Source organism: Lissotriton vulgaris, chromosome 2_1, assembly GCF_964263255.1.
Source record: "Lissotriton vulgaris chromosome 2_1, aLisVul1.2, whole genome shotgun sequence".
NCBI classification, from domain to species: domain Eukaryota; kingdom Metazoa; phylum Chordata; class Amphibia; order Caudata; family Salamandridae; genus Lissotriton; species Lissotriton vulgaris.
The window spans coordinates 2,003,814,159-2,003,835,597 of record NC_141687.1 but is presented as its reverse complement, the minus strand read 5'-3'; the positions used below and the strand labels follow the sequence as shown (position 1 = coordinate 2,003,835,597).

Sequence of the window (21,439 nt, the reverse complement as noted above, 5' to 3'; positions counted from 1 at the left end):
TAGTGTAGGTATTATAAATCCTAAAATCCACTCGGTACTAGCTTGTGTTAGTTATAGGTCCCAGGTGTGTCTGATAATTTGGATATTCCCGAACTTGCTTTCCGTAGCGATTAAAAAAACGTATTAGCGGAAGAACGATATCGTTGGTGTAGCAAAAACCTATTTTAATTTTCTCTTAAAGATTTATGCACTTTAGCGTTCTGATGTGCTTGAATGCTCAGAAGATGTGCTAGTTAGAAAACTATTTGTTAACAGCATTTTGCTTTCATATTAGTCCTGAGGAATATTTTATTTTTGTGGTTCGTATAGATTCATGTACTTCCTTTTACTTTCTACTGTATATGTTTATTATATTCTAATAGTCATCTTATTTTTATTAGCGATTTTGTATAGCAGAAGGGAGCTGTTTAAATTTTTAATGAAAGTTATTTATTCTGCTAAGAATGAGTTGACGCAAATTAAATCCAGGGAAAAGTGTGGCAGGAATTCTAGATGCCTTCATAACGAGGGCTGAATCAGTTCTTAATAATGAAATTTTACTAACAGAACGCAGGCTATCCTTGGAGCCCCTTGCTTCACAAAGTAGGCTCTCTCTCACCTCTGCGTTTCCCGCAGCTCCTCCGATCTTAGATCAGGTTACACCACAAGTCCAGTTGAGTCAATCCTCAATTGGAGTTCCTTTAACACCGAACATTTTAGTCTCCTCTATGTCTGCGGAGCAGGATCCCAGCCCAGTTAAATCTAACTCGAGAACTAGAGGGCAGAAAACCAAAAAGAAAACTAACCGCCCAAATAACTCTCCTATGGGAGCGAGGAAGACCCGGGGTGCCCTGAAACCAAAAAAACCTGGGACAAGCACAACGGGGAGAACTAAGGATGTTATCCCCTCCGCAGGTGCTGGTAGCGAGGCCAACTCTTTCATCTTGCATCAGAATAAGGCAGGGTCATCATCCGAAAGCAGTATAGAGGGAAATTACTGGGGCAAGCTGGAAACCATGATGACTACCCTAATAGATCCTATTGTCCAGAAAATAAGCTCTATTGAAATTAGGCTGTCAAATTTAGAGAAGCTGTTGGTACTTGCCCCCCCAGTGAAGTCAACTGCAATCTCTAATAAGCTTAAAACTCCAGCAACCATGGAAGGGGGAAGTGGAGGGCAAGACCGAGATGGAGGAGCTTCTTGTGTCAGGCACTCTCCCAATAGGAGGGTACCTGATAAGAACGGTTCCACTGGTCTAAAGATTGTTAGTATAGACCCTGCACAGCCTTCTTCTATGACAACAGGGCCCCCTACCATGCAGAGAGTTAAGAGACAAGAAGATTAGACTACGCAGGTGACAACTCTCCCGACCATCGTCCTCCCAGCGGAATCGACTCCGTACGTAGTGATCCTGGGAAGTGTTCCTGCTCTACCACCGGGGAAGAGTGAAGAATATGATCAGCTCCTCAATAAAATAAACCACTGGTTTACACATAACACTACTGTAGACCCGCGTATACTTAATAACATACTTATGGCACGTAGGGTCAACTGGATTGGGGGCTCACATAAACAAGGGACTGGTGACTGTATTATCATAAATTTTGATAATCCCCACATAGATGACAGGATACTTTTTAGGAATTACAGTCTGACCCCCTTAGTGGGCTCTGCCATTAAGATCTTACTCTTGCGCTACTTTTATAGGCCGTTTAATAGTAGAACCAGGACAGTGGTTGGCATGGGGGAACCACCAGTTGGGGGTGGCCCTTTAAGGCCATATCCCAGCCTCCACTCTATTCCCCCGGTTCATCAACTGTTATCCGTAGATAGGCCGTTTGTCACTGACCATAGATTGGTGCTAAACAATAGATTTGACATCTTGTCTGGCATGGAAGAATGTGATTGACTGCGGGGTCCAGATTTAGCAGGGCCTGAGCAGGCCATAGTGACCCAGGATCAAGGGGATGCAGTCTGTCTCCTAATAACTTCCTATCCTGGAAAATAGCGGGGTTGGCAGCGAAACTACAGTATCCTAGATGGGTAGTGTTTGTTAACCAATTTTTGGTAATAAGCCTACAAGAAACGTGGTCGTTAGAGTGCGACCTTTTTCTGGAAGGCTATAAGGTTTTCTTTGTCCCATCTAGACCATCTCGGAGTGGGAGACCTAAGGACGGATTAGTTACATACATTTCTGTGGCTATTAACTGCAAATTGCAGGTAATGCCCATTTTACATCCAGGTATCCTGGCGATAACGGCCTGTAAGGGAGGTACGAGCTGGGGAATTGTTAACTTTTATAATTCATTTTTGTCTTCGTCAGAGCCCAGTAACTTATCTGCCCTGGGAGATGCTATAAAACAGTCCCTGAGTGACAGCCTACACAGTCTCCTGGTAGCCGGTAACTTTAATATACACCCTTGTGGTGAGTATCTTACGGCTTGTATGTCTGAACTAGATTGCCTGCGTATGCATGGTTTCCACTTTGAACATTCTCCTCAAGGATAGCTGTTAAACACTATGATTAATGAATTGGATCTGGTGGCCACAATCTCTTTAACTGACCCGCACACTAACTTTTCTGTGCCCACATTTAAGGGTCACGGTAAGGGGTCTTTTATAGACTTTATCTTAATTTCGTCCTACTTACAGTCATTTGTGAATAATTTTAAAATCTCAAGGAGTGTATTTAGTGACCATAACCCTCTAACACTCTATCTGTGGGGTCTACTGGCAGAAAAGGGTGGGGAGGCACTGAACCAGGGCCTACTTCAGCCAACTGATGGTAGGCATAGATTAAAATGGTCACAAGTAACTCCAGAAATAATTTAAGACAAGGTCAAAATAGCATGTATCGATGAACTGTCCCTCTCCTTAGAGGAGCAGTCCTCGCCAACAGAGAACCTAGATGCTTATAAGTCCATTTCACACAAGGTGTCTGTGATTTTATCTGCCCCAGCAAGAGGACATGTTAGGACTGGTCCCAGATGGTTCGACTCACACTGTTCTAAAGCTGCGAAGAGGTTGAGGGAAGCTTTGACAAAATAAATCCAGAATCCAATCTGACGTTATAAACTGTCGTAGGGAATATAAAGCGACCCTCACTATTCGAAAGGGAATACTAAAAGATGAAGCTTGGAGGGAATTGCGGGTATCCAGCACCTTCAGAAATAGCTCGAAGTTTTAGAACATTGTGAATGGACCCCTGTTTACTCAGGAAGGAGGGAGGCCTTGAATCCCACATAACAGAGGAGGAGTGGGTACTACAATTTGAAACCATGTTTTATTGTCGGCCACGGCATAGTGACGGGGAGCCTTATGACACTCAGGAGGCAATAATAACATTTGAGAGGGGCGAAATCCTAGAAGGTATAACAGGCCTAACGGCTGGAAAAGCACCCGGTCCGGATGGGATCCCTCCAGATCTCTTTATGTCAGATCCTTCCTTTTGGGCGCCAATACTGGAGTCTGTATTTAATGCGGCAGCACAATATGATTGTCCTCAGTCGTGGACAACATCTACAATAGTCGCTGTTTTTAAAAAATGCGATAGAATTAGCACTCTGTGTTATAGACCCATTCCATTATTAGACTCAGTGGTAAAGGTGGTAAGCAGGGTCCTTCTTCAGAGACTATCATTCTGGGCTGAGGACAATATGATTTTTTCTGAAGTCCAGTATGGTTTTGTACGGGGACGGTCTACTGTAGCTCAATGTCTCAATTTATTTTTGATTTTGAGAAAGTATACTGTTGCACATTCTGATACCATTCACCTAGCCTTCATGGATTTGTCATCGGCTTTTGACTGTGTTAATAGGAGTGAGCTCTGGCAGTCCATGAGGGCAATGGGAGTGGAGAACAGCATTGTTAATTTTTTGGAGGACATGCATAAGTCCACTAAAGCCAATGTTAGGTTTTCACAGGATTTGCGTGTCACAAGGGATTTTAACATTAAAAAGGGAGTCCGGCAAGGCTGCATATTGGCCCCTTTCTTATTCAACTTTTATATTAATGAACTGGATAAAGTATTAAGGGCAACAGGTGTTGATTACCCCAGCGTAGGAGGGCGTGGGATTCCCGTCCTGTTATACGCGGACGATGCTGTTCTCTTATCCAGGACTGAAAAGAGGCTACAAACGCTTTTATCTGCTTTTGCTGGTTTCATGTTAGACAGGGATCTGTCAAATAACAACTCTAAATCATGCAAGTGGGGCAGTTGGGTAAGAAAAAATACCAATTTAGAGTGGGAGATTCAAATATCCCCCGTACCAACGTGTTTTCTTACCAAGAGGTCCTCTTTGATGACAAGCTCAATTGGGGCCCTTTACTACAGAAAACAAAAGGGGACCTGGTTAGGGCGAACTCAGCAACCTTCAACTTTGCATCCAAATTAGGGAAGAAGCCTACTGGAGCCATGCTACAAGTGTACCAGGCAATAAGCCTGGTCATAGCTTCGTATGGCAGCGAAATAAGGGTATACATTGCAGGTCACACCCTCTAAGTATCGGAAAATTATTTTCTGAAGCATTTATTATGTGTTCCACGGGGTACATCCAACCTAGTGGTTCACAAGGAGTTGGGGGTCCCTTATTTAAATGATGTGCTCTCTTTGGGACCCCTAAACCTGTTGGTTAAAAAGTTGGCTGAACATAGATCTCCGTCTCACCCACCTGATTATAAGAGACTGCATGGCCCTTGACAAGTCGGCTTGCATTCCGTGGCTGAGCTATGTGAAGAGTAGCTTTGAAAGGCTAGGTCGGGGGGTCCTATCCACTAACCCTGATTGCATTGTGATTTAGGATGTGGAGGCAATCAATATAGTCTTTTTGTTAGAAAGAAATATGGAAAGGGAAGCCAAGGAGGTTGAGAAATCTAGTGTGCGCACATATAGTATGCTTAAAACAACGCCTAGGGCCGAGGGATACCTTATGGGGTCCCTGTCGACACATGAAAAATTCTTGTTAACTAGGTTTCGGCTGAACCTCTTTCACCTTTTGCCTGCAAGACCCAAATGTTTTACTAGAGGCAAGGTGGCAGCTCCATGCGGCTATGACGAACGCATTTTATGTTTCTATGTAATTTTTATGATTACCCTTGTAAACGATATCTGGTCCCAATTTTAAAAAGAATGAATTTTAGACAAGCTCCGCCCACACTGGTGTACCTGCAATTACTGAAAGATGATTGTTTATTTTTTATATTGGGTTTTTTAAAAGCTTCTATTAATTGTAGGAACTATATGGATCAATAATGAACATTTTCCTCAGGTTTTTTAATTATTTATTTATTAAGTTTTACTGTTGTCATGGTCGTCTTCATAGCAAAAGTACTGTCACTTAAAGCGTGTTTATGTTGTGTAACTGTTATGGTTTGAACAAAAAAACGAATAAAGTTTTATTGAACTTAACTACCCATTGAATCAGTACTATGGGCTTTGAAAAATACCCTCCACCAAAAAAGAATTGGCTTTATTCTCTCCGCAATAAAGAGATGCAGAATTTGACCCATATTTTGTTTGCATGTCCAGTTCTGCTCATGCAACGCCAATGATTTTAATTTCCTTTCCTTAGGAAAGGGAAAGTATATTCCCAAAGGGATATTCTTGCTTTCATAAGATATTCTAAAAATTGATTTTTATTACCGTATTGTTAATTTTTTGGAAGTTTCTCAATTATTTCTTAATATTTTTATTTTTTCTCTAACTATTTTGTAAAGTAGTTTTTGTTTTGTTTGTTTTTTCTTTTGTCTGGATTGCTTGTTCTACTATATTGTTGACCTCAGTGGAGGTCTTTATCAATATTATTTGATTTGAACAGTTTGTTTACTGATTTGCCTATGTTCTATCATGTAGCCTCCAATCCTTAATTCTTCCCCCAAATGGAGTGCTGTGGTTTAGGGTTTTCTATGGAGATCCACTGGGCTCTTCGCTTTCCTGAACACTGTTTAAAATCTATATTTGCCCATTAGCAAACATTGTAAAAATATCTGGATTCAGAAGGTTTCTGATGATACTCAGCTTTAATTGGTGCCCCCCGAAGTCCTCACTGGAATTCAAGAAGCAATGACAGGATGTCTTCTTACTGTCCTGTGTTGGTTGAACTCTAATTGCTTGAGACAGAATGGGTATCCGGGTAGCATTGCAAATTACCTCTGTGCCCTCTGCCTGTTTTTTACAGTGAAAACATTCTGAAGTTATTCCTACCTTCAGTTTCCTCCCATCTGAAAACTTGTGCTGTCAATTCAGCAATCAACTAGTCTGGACTTGGGTTCAGAACATGGTAGTGAGACTTGAATACTTTCTCAGGAAGTATGAAAGGCTTTCGGATGGTCAAAGAAATCTGTATTGGCTTGAGGTTGAGATATGCATTCAGTTTAAGTTGCTCCATTATTGTAACTAAGATATTCTCACCAGGCCTAGTTCCCTGCCTATGCTGTTTCAGGTTTTTTCAAAGCCAGAATGGGAGGCTGAGCCTTCCCTATTGCTGTCTCTATCTACCCTTTGCAACTCTCTGCTCCTTCTCCTCAAGTGCTGAAAAATGATCAATTATGTTGAAAAGTATTAAAGATTATTCCACTAAGTTCTTTCGATGTTTCTATAAGCTAATGACAGTTTTTGCACTTAATAAGTTGCTTAATTCATTCATTCAATTAATATTTTTATAGACAGGATTCGAAGACACCCCACAACTAGTCAGAATTTCCTAGTTAGCCCAGAATACATATTCACCTAGATCAAGGGGATACGCTAAGTAGTAGGGAAGCAGTTGTTCACAGATTCTATCCAAGTCATACATTTCAAAATATAAAAATACCACGTTGCAATACGTTGACTCAGATTTTTTTTGCAATGCATGTCAGTCCTGGCGGTATACCCTGGTGTATAGAAACTGGAAGCTCAAATGGTTCTAGAGAGCACTGTTAATTCATGGCACTGTTAATTAACGTCAGTCCGTAATGTAAGCATTCACTATTTCCATTACCTTGTCACCAGAGATGGGGCGTATCTTAGTCAGCGAGATTGGGGGGGGGGGGGGGGTGAATTTCACATTTCACAACTAAAAAAGCACTGGGCCACAGGGAAAATAGGTCGGACAGCCAATGTTCGGGATGGACTGTACCAATGAGGAACAGGGTCAGTATTGATTTGCATTAAGTAGGCCTCTGGGGCTGATTTAGAGTTTAGCAGACAGGGCACTCAATTGCAACATAAGCAGAGTACCCTATCCGCCAAACTCAAGGTGCATCAGCTGAGTTTTAAGTCAGGCGGGCAGCAAGTTTTACGTTGATGGAGTAAAATTTACTCCATGAGTGTAAAACTTCCTCCATTGGCCTGATGTATTAGGGGCTATTAGAGGCAGGCTGGGTTCCCTATCTAAAGTGGACAGTAGAGTGGCAGTCTGTCACTGCCAGGTATATCTTGACTGTGGAAGATAGAGAAAAAACTATCTCCCACACCATGAAAGGGAACTCCCATTCTCGGGAGGGGGTTGGGGCGATTTCACCTGTTATTTTCATTTTTCAAAAATCAACACCAGCTTCTTTTTGGAAATAAAAAAACTTTGGAAAAGTGTGATGGCCAGAATTATGTTTGATGCAGTTGTCTGTCAACCTTTCCTACACTGAGAGGTACCAACATGACTGTGATTCCTGCAGATGTATAGAGGTGTCCATGAGGCTAGCGGACATCTCTAAAATTGGCGGGATGCTTACAAAGTCTTCCTCCACTCTTTCTGCTTTTCTGCCATCTGCCAAATCCTAAATCGGTCGCTCTCTCTAGAGTTGCACAATAGGCGAAAAATGATGGGTTGGAATTGTACACCAAGTGACTGCCAGTGGTTAGACTATTTGCAAGGGTTGATCAAATCACCTTTCTCTTGTTTGATTGCAAGCAGTATGCCAGAATGCCTGTAAACATGAGGCTTGCAGAGGATTCCAAGCCTAGCTACTTGCTGTAATTGTGAATTCCAAACAGTAGTACATTGGCATCCATTCAAGGAGATTTACTACTTTTATATAGACCAATTACTATATAAATATGTAAGTTCATGACCAAAGAAATGAACAGGTGAAAACCACTTAGTGAAATTAGGACAAAGGGAAAAACCAACACAGAAAGAGCAGACCTGACTCAGGGCTTCCAGACACAACTACCAGGCCAAGAATCAATTTATATGGGAGGTGTAAAACCCCAGTCACCCCTCCCCTCCCAAAGCTACAACCCTACACCAGAGTTTCCTATCCCAAGACTGAATCCACTGGAGAGCTCGCAATGCACCTTAACTATGATCTAAAGTGGACTGTACAAATATTCACAGCCTACTGTTTTAGTAATCTAAGTCAAGACAGCTCTCCCAACCCAAACCTACACAATTCATTAGGCATACTGATGTTACAGCATTAAGAGCACTGGATGCAGTACTATGCTCCTAACATGCACTGACTTCCAACTTGAGGACTCATCCACTGTAATTATACTTTAAGTTCACTCAAAGTTCCTCCATTTGATTGTAATCTTTAACTGAATGGATCTGCCAATCTAGTACCCAAATTCTCTCACATGGCATATCAAACTAGTTACATGTGAGAATATAAAGGTCAATAAAATCGACCAACACAAGTATTGATTGCAGATCTATGACTAACAAGAGAGTGTCAAAGTTAGCATACATAAAGAAATATAAATGTACTAATCTTAGTTCCACTTACCTTGCCCTACTGGTTGTCAATATTGTGGAGTCAATGTATGTGCAGATAGATATTAAAAACTAAAAACGTTGGAAGAACACCCATCCATGTATGCCCAGGACCAATACATAACTGTGAACACTGCTGAATGTTCTCACTCCTAACCTGCAGTACATCGATCTAAGGCAGTGTAATATTGCATTAAAACATTGGGCACTAGGACCTCCTCGGCTGAAGAGGCGGGATGAGGGCGGGATAAGGCAAGAGGAGGAGCCATGCCCGGGAAAGGGCAGTTGTAGGAAGGAATCGATTAGAGAAGGAAGCAATAAAGAGGTCTAGGTAAATCCTGACCCTGAGTCTGTGGCCCAGGACACTACAACTGGAGACGAGGGTGGCCACGGCCCATGCGTTGTGGGTGTATGCTCTGTGAGTGCTGCTGCCAGAAAGGGCTGTGCGAGCGCGTGGAGCGCCTGAAAAGGATTTACTTAGCGCCGTTCGGGAGCCTACCCCGACCGCGTTCATTTCAGCGCATCGCGATCCGGGTGCCCAACCCAGTCGCGTGTTGCTGAGCCCCAGTACCTGTGGGTGGGTTTCTTCTATAGTTTTCCAGCTGCTGGGGAGGTCCGGTTGCTGGAGGAGCTGCTGCCAGTGTGAGAAAGGCCAAATCTCGTGGGGCGCGAGAGTTTGTGGCGGCCATCTTTAAGTCAGGTGCCTGCACCAATCCCCTGCGAGGAAGTCCCGGCGGCCATTTTGAAGTCAGGCGAAGTGCATAAAAAGCATCAAGCACTGATATATTCAACCGGAAAAAGACTAAAAGACATCAAGCATTGGTAAATGCAACTGAAAAGTCTGAAATACATCAAGCATTGGTAATTTCAACTGGTAAAACCTGAAATACATCAAGCATTGGTAAATTCAACTGAAAAAGGCTAAAAATCATCAAGCATTGGTAAAGGCAACTGGTAAAGCCTGAAACGCATCAAGCATTGGTAAATTCAACTGGTAAAGCCTGAGATCCATCAAGCAGTGGTAAACTCAACTGAAAAGCCTAAAAATCATCAGGCATTGGTAAAGTCAACTGAAAAGTTTCCAAATGCTGTTGGAGTGTGTTCTCTTGTGCATTAGTTAAATCAAGCCCTAGCAAGTGCAAGTCAGGTTTGTCTGTTAGTGATTTGGAGTGTGCCTCCTCCAGATCAACAGAAGGGGCTGTCGTCTTGGTCGGTGGTCAGACTTGAGAGAAGGCCTCCTCATCACCATGTCTACTACACCACCTCCTCAAGCCGGTCTGGCGCAAGCCAATGTCGGATATATGGGGGTGCTTAGAGTGTCTTTTCTGCATCTACCTGAACCTTTGGTCCTTGAAACAGGAGGTATGGGTCTTCGATGGAAGGAGTGGCTTGAAGATTTTGAAGACTTCATGAAGGGTTCGCACGTGACAGAAGCTGGTCAACAGCTGATAGCACTACGTAATTTAATAGGAAAAGACGTCGGCCAAATCATAAAGGAACTACCTGCAACCGATGTGGCATCTTACGGTGATGTGTGTGAAGCATTGAACCAGAAATTTCTGCACAAAAAGAACATTGATTATGAGAGATACATGTTGAACCTGGTGGTTCAAGAAAAAGAAGAGCCCATGTGCGCTTTCATCACACGCCTCAGACGTTTGGCACGCTATTGCAATGTTGACTCTTTCTCGACCGAAGATGCCCTTCGTCTGAGGGTTGTTGAAGGCTGTCAGTCCGAATCACTGTGGCGGAAGCTGTTAAAGAAAAGCTACTCGCTGGACGAAATTGAGGAGATGACACGGGTGCATGATCAAGCTGAAGAACATGCCAAAAAGATGGAAGCAGGGAGAAGTGAAAAGCGTGAACAAGCTTTCAGGCTTCAATCTTGCAACACACGCAGATATTCCCCGGCGAAGTTGAGGTCATCCCGGTCCAAAATGCAACAGCAACCTGTGAACCGTCAACGTCGCAGCTCCAGTCGAAATAACAGACGGCGGGAGCTTCATCTCAAATGAAGCTTCCGCCGTCTGTTATTTCGACTTTGACGGTTCACATCACCATCTTTGGCAATCCTTGAGCTAAGATGCCACGAGAATAGAACGCTGGGGTCTTCGCCTCCAAGAATACACCTATACAGTTGTGCACAAGCCCGGAAAAGCAGAAAACCCTGCTGACTGACTACATGTCAAGGCATCCCAAAGAGACAACCAAGTGCAGACCGTCCGTGGCCGAGGAATATGTATGCTTTGTGGTAGATCAGCCCGACCACTAGCAGTCCCACTAAAAGCCATCTTGGATGCCACTCTTGAAGATGTCACTCTGCAAGACGTAAAGCGCTGTATGCAAAACAATGACTGGAGACACTTGGATGTCAACACTCCAAACAGCTTAGTTGACAGACATGAACTTGCCGCTTTCAAGCACGTGAAGGAGGAACTGTCAGTAACCACAAATGGCCTGCTCTTACGAGACAAGCGAATAGTTATCCCAAAACACTTACGGCAAGGCATTATTAATCTGGCACATGAAGGCCACAGAGGCATTGTGGCCACCAAGAGAGCACTGAGGGAGTGGGTCTGGTTTCCAGTGCTAGACCAAATGGTAGAGCTCACACTGAAGGACTGTCCCCAATGTCAATTGGTCAGTCGACCTGATCCTCCCGCACCACTGCAAATGTCCCGATTGCCGGAGGGTGTGTGGCAGCATGTTGCCGTAGACTTCTTTGGGCCATTTAAATCTGGACAATATATCCTGGTAATCATGGATGAGTACTCACGTTTTCCTATCGCACAACTCATTGTGTCAACAAAAGCGTCCAGCACAATACCTGTCTTGGATGAAGTGTTTGCCACCAGGGGCATTCCCAAAATAGTGAAAACGGATAATGGGCCTCCGTTCAACAGTCAAGATTTCACGGACTTTGCCAAGCATCTCAACTTCAAGCATCGCAAAATTACACCTCTGTGGGCACAGGCCAATGAAATAGTTGAGAGATGTATGTCTACATTAAAGAAAGCCATTCAACAGGCTGAATTGTCGCGGAAAGACACTCAAATGGTTCTAAATTAAGTCTTGCGAGCTTATAGAAACACGCCTCATTCCACTACCAGTAAGTGCCCCGTGACCCTAATGCTGGGCCGGCCGGTGCGGACCAGAATACCCATGATTGACTGGAATGATGGAGCAGTATTCCAAGACTCTGACCCAGATGACATAGCCGGCACTGACCGCCTCAAGAAGGAGAAAATGAAGATGTATGTGGATCGCCGTCGAAGAGCTGCACCATCCTTGATTCAAGAAGGTGACTGGGTACTAGTGAAACAAGAATAGCAAAAGAAAACAGATGGTCGTTATCATGAAACTCCACTGGCAGTCACCAAACAAAAAGGAACCATGATCACTGCTGAATCGGATGAGAAGAGAATCACCAGGAATGTGGCCCAGTTTCAGAAGTTCAGTCCTAAAGTTAAAGAACTACTTACTGGTCTTGTCAATGGAGAAACAAGACCTAGTGAAACTGAAACCAGCACCAGCCATCAAGAGTGATCCCTGATGGTGGAGAACCTGACTGTCTAGACGTTCACATCCGTCCCCGCCGAACCATTAAGAGACTGAGTCATCTGATTGAAGAGCTTTAACTATGTGACACTTTCTTTTTTCAGTTATAGGTTGAAAGAAGATTGAACTAACTCATTTTGTTAAGAAGGGGGGAGATGTAATATTGCATTAAAACATTGGGCACTAGGACCTCCTCGGCTGAGGAGGCGGGATGAGGGTGGGATAAGGGAAGAGGAGGAGCCATGCCCAGGGAAGGGCAGTTGTAGGAAGGAATCGATTAGAGAAGAAAGCAATAAAGAGATCTAGGGAAATCCTGACCCTGAGTCTGTGTCCTCTGTGGCCCAGGACACTACAGGCAGGACTCTGGCATACTGACAGGGCAGTGTAGCTCTTCGCCAGTGTGCTTCAGTCCTTCTATTAGACAGCCCTTATCTGCAGAACATCCTACTATGTCCAGTGTGTACCCAAAACGTTATACACTGCTCTACCTGCTCAATCCAGAGATAACACACATCCATCAATTCCAGAACACAGAGGAACTGCTCAGCCAATGTAGGCAATTGCTTACCTGCAGCAAACATTGGTCTACTAGTGGAGTTCAGCCTTGTCGTCTACGATCTTCACTGGTGTCAGAGGGCCGTGGGGAAAGCTGGTGCTACTGGGCCCAAGTGTGGGAGTTGAAGCTTTTAACTCCTGATGTCCCAGGGCCCAACCTACCATGCATCCTTAGCAAGTGGGCCGCCTACCCCTTCAGCACTTGACCCTCAGTGGTGTTGCGGGCCAAGCAGTCCAAGGCTTTTCAGGAGGAAGGTAGATACGGGGGTGAACACAGACTCACAACTCAAAATACGTTCAATAGCAGCAATAACTGAGTGGCCATTCAAAAAACACAAAAAAATACAAACTCCCCCCAGAGGTCAGGGCTCTAGGCTTTAATGGTAGTTCTCTTAGGCCCACTTCACTCTCACTAGTGCTAGTGGTCATTCTCCATTCACTATAGGGGACATTCAGGAAAGAGCCCATTAGCAGTCTGACTCCGTTAGAGAAGTCAAAAGTTACAAGCGCCAAAGTGTTATCTAGAGACAGGTTCCACAAGGTCTTCTGGCCCAAAGCTTAGTCTTTCCTACACCAGCAAGGATTGTCCACCTGAGGCGTCATGGGCACAGTGGCTGCAGCGGCTCTCTCGGGTAAGTATCACATAGGTAGTTCTGCAGGGGAGGTGGCTTGGTGTCCTTGGAGGTCTTCCAACACAACAGTAAGTTTCTTTGGTCTTCCTGACAAATGGGTCAGGATTGTCAGTGGTTCCTGATTCAAGTACTCAGTCAAGGCTCGGGCCCGAGTGGGTCAACACAGCGGCCTCTTCTTGTGACAGAGGCATCCACCAGGCTTTGTTCCTTGTTTTCCTCAGGAGGCCCCCCTCTAGCATAAGGGGTCACCACAACTGCTCTTCACAGGGGCAATGACCTGATTGGCACAGCAGCAGGTTCCTCTTCCCTGCAGCCTCCTCTGGACAGCCTGATCGGCATGGCAATCTTCACGAAGGCCCACTGTGGCATACAGGATCATGGACTCACAGCATAGATAGGCAACGGCCCGATCTGCAAGGAAATGTTCATGGCGGCCCCATCTGTCATACGGGGTCACTGACTCAAATCTGCACATGTACAATGCCCCAATCACTGCAGTGAAGTCTGTGGCTCACTTCACAGTGGCACCCCTCTGGAATATAAGGGTCATCATCTTAAACCTGCACACGGGCAATGACCTGAAAGGTGCAGCAACCACCTCCTCACACCTCACCACACAGATCCACTCACCAACACCCCCCACTAGACCTCACTCCCTCCAGCTCTCCTCTTCCTCACAGGATTCACTAGTCTTTGTAAGCATTATTCACTGGTGCTCCAGGCTCCAGGGGCAGGTGGTGTTTGATGTCCCTCGTGATGTCCTTTACACACCTGGGAGAATAGCAGGCCCTAGCCTCCAGTTCTGGTCACAGGCTCCCCTTTTTATTATAGTCTATTAACAGACATCAACTTTGATTAATGGTCTAAGCCTTTGAAGTTTGTGTTGGGGGTCTGCTTCCTTTTGAAGTACTCTCTCCTCTCCTCTGCCCTGCCCTACTCTTCCTCCAGAAAGCAGTCTGTTATAGCAGGAACTGCTCCACATTTGATAGCCCCACAACACAAGCCATGGAAGTGACTAGAGGTTCACACCTAGATGTCTGCCACAGTGATATGCATATCAAACGTTTACACCGAGGGTCTCAGTTCTACTCTTCACGATTCCCTTATCAGTTCCATCTCATTCCTGAGATGTCTCCAGGTCCCTCTCCAGTGAACTCTCTTTGAATCAAAGAGCACAGTTTGAAGCCTGCTGGAGAGCCTGGTGGTTCTCCTTCCTCCAATGTGTCCTACCCAGCTAACAGGAATGCAGCAACCCAAACATCTGTCTGGGGGGATTCCTCTACCTCCAGTCAGTCATGGGTCTTCTAAAGTTGAACCCATAGTGTTCTAGTATTGTACTATACACAGGCACACATATACCCAAACACATGCACTGCACAGCATTACATACTGACATGAAGTGGACAAAGGGGGGGTTAAGCAAGCAGCAGCTGAACTTTAGATAGTTGGGGTTCGGTCGCCCTCATTCTTCTGAACCTATCCGCTGCCTTCAATACGGTGTACCATAAGATTCTGATCCACCATTTGAATACCATTGGGGTAATAGAGAAGGCACACTCCCTACCCAGGTTCTTCCTCTCAGAGATGACCCAAATGCTGACCTTGGGCCAATTTGAGCCCTCACCTTTTCCATTACCATGTGGGGTCCCATGGGGATCTTCACTGAGTCTCACCCTCTTTAATATTGTCGTCTCAGATCTTGCCCCCTCATTGAAAGTTTCAAATTGAATTCTACTTTCTAAGCAGATGACATTCAACTCATAGTAACAGCTTTTAACAAAGATTTCTCAGGCCCATTAAGGCTGCATGACTGCATGGGAGTGGTCAGTCTATAGATGAGTAAACATTGTCTAAAACTCAATTCGGGTAAAACTGAAGTAATGTTGTTCAGTAATCTCCTTCGCACATGTTCCCCAGCTTGGTGGCCTGACACATTTGGCCCACTGCCTTTACCTGTGACCAAAGCCCAAAACGTGGGCTTTATTATTAATGATAAACTCAAATATGGAGCACATTCATACAAGGTGGGTTCGTCGTCCTTTCATACCTTAAGGATGATTAGGAAAATTCTTCCACATATTCCTTACAAGACCAGGAAAGATCTGATTACTGCATTAGTCCTCTCAAAACCGGACTATTCCAAAGGACTGTATATGAACCTTCAAGAAAGTCTGATTAGAAGGCTCCAGGTGGTCCAAAATACAGCAGCCAGAATGATTCTGAACATCCCAAAATTTCACAAGATCGCCCTTGGAATGCAAGAGCTGCACTGGAGCCGAGTTCACAAGTGGGTTAAATTCAAGGCCCTCTGCGTGGCCTACAGAGCCCTGCATCATGCAGGACCTGAATTCTCACGGGAACCCCTTAGGTGGTATATCCCCATAGACCCATTTGTTCGGCTATGGCTAGAACACTCACCATCCACAGTCAAGAAAGGAGCTTTGTCTCCAGTATGGACAGGCTCTGGAATAGTCTCCCTCCATATCTCAGATTCATTTAATCCCTTCTTAAATTCAGGAAGGAGCTAAAAAATGACTCTTTAGCAAATGAATAGTCCTAACTCAGCATGTTCGGTTCAGCAAGCGCCAAGACACCTACGGGTATATTTGCACTTTACAAGTTTTTCTATCATAACATAACTTTACATGAGTGAGCCCGTAGGCTTCACTCCAGTGACATGGATAAAAAGGCCTGTTCACTTCAACTGTTAACTAAATGGCACGGTTCTACCTCTGCACCTGTGCTACTTAACTCCTGCAGAACAAAGTAATCTTTCACCACTATAAGGGTAGAACTTTGGGTACCCCTCCAGTCGAAAAAGACTGCAATTTGTGAGACAGGCCTCTGTCATTGTGCACCCATGTGATCTGTGCTCACCCCTGACAACAAAAATCATCACCTGGGATCCAGACTTAATTGCAGTTGGAGCTTTCAAGTCAGGGGCGTAAGCCCATCACCATGTGAGGGACTTTTCCATCCCAATAATGGGTTAATATTAATTTGAGAATAATCCATATTGTAATTCGGTAAAGCTGTGCATACGGTTATAAGTAAAGTAACACTTCTACACAGTAGTCTCTGCAAGGCAGTATACAACTATAATGACAATATATTCCTACCCCAACTTCCCAATGATGAACCATCCTTCTCCTTGGCTTATCAAATAGTTCTCAGTGAGTGAAAGAAACTTAGTTTTGGTCCCAAGTTTTAACTGAAATTGAGACAATCTGATGACAGGTACTGTACTGCAGCACTTGCATAATGCTTCAGTACCCTTAAAGATTGCCTCAAAGCACTTTACTGCTAGTCTAGTAAGCCTTTTATTCCGTGAGTTGTGTTTGTCTAGTGACAAAATGTCTTTCATTTCCTTGAACTGAACTAAAAATCACATTCTTTTCTAAGGCTTTGTGCTGTTACTATCTGGGAAACTGACATCCTGTGCATTCGTAATTTGGACCTTAAAATGTCTTTTGTTGGAAAGGGATCTTTCTCACACAGTCATTTCCAAATATTCATTCAATTGACAAGTCTCTTATATTACTTCTGAATTTCTTTCCTAGCGATTTGTAGATCAATTTACTCTGATCTTTACAACTTCTGCTGAAAGCCTACTCCTGCTACACTGTGTGCAAGACAGTACGACCCCATCTCAGACACAGGATTTATTTGTGAAAATGATGAATTGTAACTATAGGCATGCTTGAAATTCAACCCTCAAGCAGTCTAATTATATCTGTGTGCCTCCTAACTTCACATAGTACAATAGCAGTGGATCCTTCAGATCCACTTACAGTTATACTTAACAATTGCGCTCTGATGGCATTGTACAAAAGTGCAAAATGTGAGCTGTGCATTAGCCACTGTGAAAATAGTGAGCACCAACGCAGATCAGTTCATAGTAAGCATAAAGGCAATGTATATTCAATCGGCCCTGCACTGAGATTGCAGGACATCTTTAGAACATTAAGTCAGAAAAACCAATGGTTTCCACAGTACTGCTTTGTGTCGTGGTGTAGGTACTCACTTCACCATGGGGTTTAATAAGGATCAAAGACGTGAGCAATATGAAGCTTCTTGCTGCCCTTTATCAAGGATAGGGAGGGGAACTTCCCTGATGAGTCTGTGCCTCTAGAAGGTCGAACCCCCAACTGGAGGCCATGATGAAGCTTGTTTTGCTCAACGTATTCTTGCAATTTATGAACTACCTCTCCTTCAAGAGATCCGTGGGATGTTTGAGGTTGTGCAATAGTTTGCCAGCACCTGATGCTCTGAGATAGTTTTATCTTTTAAGAAATGTAGAGTCTCTTTCATATCTCATTTTGTTGTCCCGCCGACAAAGAGGAGTGAATCAGGGAGATAAAGTGGTATGGCAGGCACCTAAACATCATGCATTAAGCTAGATATGGTTTGACTAGCACATGAGGAACTTGGACTTTAGAGGCTTGTTTGGTAATTTCTTCCTCACTTCTTAGGACATAAAAGCCAAAGTATATTGAGACCGGCTGAAGTTCAGGACAGGGTGGCGAGTGAAGGTTGTTTAGGATTGATTCTGAGACCTTTGTGATTTTTATTACAACAAACTGTGCTATGGTGGAGAACAAGGAGAGTTTGAGGATTCTAGGCTGCTCATTTCATGACAGATTCTAAACAATTATCTGGTGATTGGATGCCTCATTTATGAACTAAGTGACATGGGGGTGTTCTGGAGAGTAAAAATAAAGCGATGAAGAAACCATCAGCCATAAATACTTTCAGTAGCTATTTTACAGTATCATTGGCCAAACACACACTGTCCTTACAGTGCTGTTAATTGTTTCTGGAATATTTTCCCTACCATTTTAAGGACAACACTGTTTGCAACAGCTATTAATATAGACAAATTGTAAAAGTAATGGGATGGTGAGTCAGATATGCTACAAATGGGCTAAGGTTATAGCCCTCAATCAGGAATGTACAGATGAAGAATCCCCCTAGCACCCAGATGAGAATTGGGGACAGGCTGACAGGCACACAGAGACACGAGCATTGAAATGCCTACTTTCCCAAAAGTGACATTTCCATACACGTAATGTCAGATCTACTCGCACTACCGGAGAGCATTCGCCATTACAAACTCATCGATATTAAACATGATACTGCTACTACCCTGCCCGTACGAAATATAGCCTTTCCTTACACTGCCCCATGTTAATCCAATGTGAGAAGTAGGCCCCGTCATATCAAACACACCACCGGGTACTATTCAAAACTCTTTCATGTAACTCACACTCTTTCATGTAACTCATATGCCCTACCTCTTACCAATACTGCACCCTGTCACCAGGACAAACTCCAATATAGCAAGAGACATGCAGAACCTTGGCACATAGCCTTTTAAAAGCCAACCCAAGTAACAGTCACCTGTGCAGTGTGCACACAGGCCCCACCAGGGCAAACCTGTGGCACAATTGATGAGCTACTTCCCTGGACACATAACCAGTGCTGCAGGCCCACGGAGGAGCCTTTGAGATAAATGCCCTGGGTATATATCTTACCCCTTGACAAGGGACTTACAGCCTACTCGAATCAGTGAATCATGCATATGAGGAGCACAGCGCTTTGGCACTGAATGGCAGAGTTGAACGTGTTCAAAGTTCTAACGATAGCAAAACAAGGCCCAAATAGGAGGTTGGCAGCCAAAAAGGCCTAGGGAGACCACCCCAAAATATGTCAGATCTAACACTCATCCCCCCCAGAAGAAAGTAGGGGAGAGCTTCCCTACCTCAAGGGAGTCTTCATAACTAAGGTGGAAGAATCTGAAAAAGACCATCTAGGCTGTCTTTCTCAGTTCTAGGCCGTGCTCCACTGTGAAATTCATTCCTTGCAGGGAGATGGACCCTCATCTGCATTACTAATAAGAGGGGCCTCTTGTCTGTCTGAACCTGAAAGTGAGTCCCAAACAAATAAGGCCTCAGTTTCTCCAATGCCCAGACCACAGCCAAAGCTTATCTTTCAATGGCACTCCACCTCTGCTCCCTGCGTAGTAGCCTCCTACTAAGTAAGACTACTTGTTAATTCAGACCCTCATTGCGTAGCTGTAAAGGCACAGTCCCCACACCATGCTCAGAGACATCAGTTTACACTACAAACTCCAGAGAAAAGGCAGACCCTTGAGCATGGGGGCTGTGCACATGACCTCCTTCAGGGTGTTGAATGCGGCCTGGCATGCCTCCGTTCAGATCACCCGCTGTGACTGCTTCTTCATAGTCAGCTCCGTCAAGGATGTAATAATGATGCTGCTACCCTAGACAAACCGTCGGTAGTATCCAGTGAGACATAAAAAGGCTCTCACCTAGATCTGGGTCTTGGGAGGTGTCCACACCAGAATGGTCTCAATCTTTGGTTGTAGCAGCCTTGCCACTCCCTACTTGGTATCCCAAGTAAACCACAGCACCCTGCTCTATCTGGCACTTATTAGCCTTGATTATGAGTCTGGCACACTGCAGTGCCATCAGTACCTCCCGGAGGTGGTCCAAGTGATCCTACCAAGCGGAGCTGAAAACCACAATGTCTGCCCTGAAGTTCTCCAGCCCAGCGAGGACCTGATTAACCAACCTCTGAAAGGTGGCAGGTGCATTCTTCAATCCAAATGGCATAACTCGAAACTGGATATGCCCTTCCGGTGCTGAGAAGGCTGACCTCTTCAAAGCTCCGTAAGTTAAGGCAACTGGGTGGCCCCTGGCCGATCAATTAGTTCATCAACTTGGGTAATGTAGTTCGCATCATACGGAGTGACAGCGTTAAGCCCACGATAGTACACACAAAACCAAAGTTCAGGTGCCACACCGGGGGCAGTAGCCTTGGGCACCAATACAACAGGACTAGACCAAGGACTGTTGGAGGGCTCCATCACCCCATGGGCTAGCATTTTGGAATCCTCTTTCCGGATGCTAAACCTTACCTTAACCGACACCCTTTAAGCTTTATGCTTAACAGGTAGACTACCCCCATACCAATATCATTAATGCACCAATGGGTGATTCCAGGAGTGACCGAGAACAAGAGAGCAACCTGCCCCATCCACAGGTAGCAATCTCCCTGTTGCTCTTACTAGGGGAGAGACTCACCCCCTATACTGACCCATCCTGCTCTAAGGCTTTGGACATGTTCAGTCACTCTTTCCACCCCATCATCCATGACCAAAAGCATGGCCAACTCTGTCCTCTTAAAATGCGGCTTGAGGCAATTCACATGCAGGATCCGCAAAGGATTTCTAGGAGTTTGCAAGTCCATCAGATAGGTGATGTCTCGCTTGTGCTACTCCGCCTCAAATGGACTGGACCACTTGTCCCGTACAGCCCGGACTTCTACGGGGGCCATGACCCACAATTTCTAGCCAAGTTGGAACTCAACCAGAGTGGTGTTCTGGTCATACTATTGTTTCATATCCTCCTAGCTGGCTTCTGAGTTTTCCTGAGCAAGCTTCCTGATGCAGGCTGTTTGGTTACGGAAGGCCAGTACATAACTGAAAACATTCTGGGGCGGCTTCCTAGTAGCTTGGTCTCAGCCCCCCCTCACCAAACTAGAGGACCCCTCACAGGGTGCCCATACAGAAACTCAAATGGGCTGAGGCCAACCATTTTCCGAGGAACCTCTCTTGAGGCAAATAAAAGGCATGGTAGGAGGATGTCCCACTTACATCTCAGGGGGTCTGAAAGACCCAAAATCATGCCCCTAAGGGTACGATTGAATCTCTCAACCAACCCATTGGTTTGGTGGTGGTAGGGATTGAAAAAATTGTAGGTTACCCCACACTCCTTCTACATGGTTTCATGTATGAAGACATAAAGTTGGTCCCCCGGTCGGGGATCACTTCTGTGGGGTTACCCACAAGGGTGAAGATCCACACCAGTGCCCTGGCCACAGATAGTGCTGTCATCATCCTCAGGGGAATTACCACCAAGATCAGGATAAACCTGTGTTAAGAACCCATTATCCCGTCATGCAACAAACTCAAGCAAAAGAAAGAGAAATTTCAAATA

At 44.7% G+C, this 21,439-nt stretch overlaps 1 protein-coding gene across 1 annotated transcript in view; it reads right to left on the bottom strand.

Moving 5' to 3' along the window:
- Positions 1–21,439, bottom strand: part of SAXO2 (stabilizer of axonemal microtubules 2) — a 118,824-nt gene that overhangs the window by 56,311 nt on the left and 41,074 nt on the right. The gene's annotated exons all lie outside the window — the stretch shown is intronic.